The sequence below is a fragment of the Egretta garzetta genome, unplaced genomic scaffold, assembly GCF_000687185.1.
Source record: "Egretta garzetta isolate BGI_Z169 unplaced genomic scaffold, ASM68718v1 scaffold429, whole genome shotgun sequence".
NCBI classification, from domain to species: Eukaryota; Metazoa; Chordata; class Aves; order Pelecaniformes; family Ardeidae; genus Egretta; species Egretta garzetta.
The window spans coordinates 561,540-562,706 of NW_009260678.1; positions in this window are offsets into that span (position 1 = coordinate 561,540).

Consider the following 1,167-nt stretch of genomic DNA (forward strand, 5'->3'; position numbering starts at 1 on the left):
CTATGTACAAGATCAGAATGAAGACTGCCTCTATTTAAATATCTATGTCCCAACCGAGGATGGTGAGTTAATAGCAGGCGAAACAGGGAGATCTTTTTATTTTCCTGTTCTACGTTCTAACAATATTAATTTATGTGTACTGGTAGCACGCATGGCTTTCTTTGTTTGCATGCCAGCATATTATATGTATGCATGCTGCTTTTCTGTGTATGCATCTGTCCTTGGGTTGGTTTTTTTGTTGTTGTTGGTTTTGCTTTTTTTTTTTTTTTTTTTTTTTTCTGTCTACACTCATTTTTTTCTCCCACAGCACGTGTATTTTTAGGTCAAAGTCGGTACCTAATTCTCATTGCCACCCACTGACTTCTGGGAAGATGCATCAACATCTTATCCATTGCATGTGCAGGCACAACGAGTTGAGAATCTTCCGCACCTAATAAAGCAGGTCATATTTAAGTTAGATAGTGGTGTTGCATGCTCCTACTGTCTGTGATGGAGCTCCATGTTATTTTCTAGTCTTCTATTCATTTTTCAGTCAAAAGAATATCCAAGGAATGTGCCAGAAAACCCGGCAAGAAAATTTGTAGAAAAGGAGGTATGTATAAAGTGGACAAAAAAAAAAAAAAAAAATATAAAAAATGGGGGAAAGATCGAAACCTTGCAAAGGAAGAACGAATAATACAGCTGAAAGAGGCTGATTTGCTGATGCTGTGAAGTGCACTGGTAGGGACTGTCTTGTCCTAAGGAAGCCAGAAGGGTGTTGAAAGAGAGGACCGTGTAAAGCAGATGAGAAGATAACGTTTGTAAAGCCCGAACTCAGTGGCACCTGATCGTCTCTCTTGCACTATCTCATGCTGACCTTCTTGGCAGCTTCTCTGTCTTGGCCTGGCGGTCGCGGGGGGTGTCTGTCACTCGTACGCAGATGCGGTGTGTTGCGTGTGCACGCACAGGCGGCGGCTCCCGAGCCTGGGGCCCGGTGCTATTGCCGCTGAGGTTGCTGGCACGGCTCCGCGGCGCTGTATTCCGGTGGTATCGCTATGATGTATGACAGCAAAGCAGAGCTGAAAATCTGCATTGCCTTTCTACGTGATGCACCCTGTTTTCTTGGAACCGGGTTAACTTTCCTGAAACGTAGACCTGAAACGCTTTTTTTTTTTTTTTTTTTTTTTT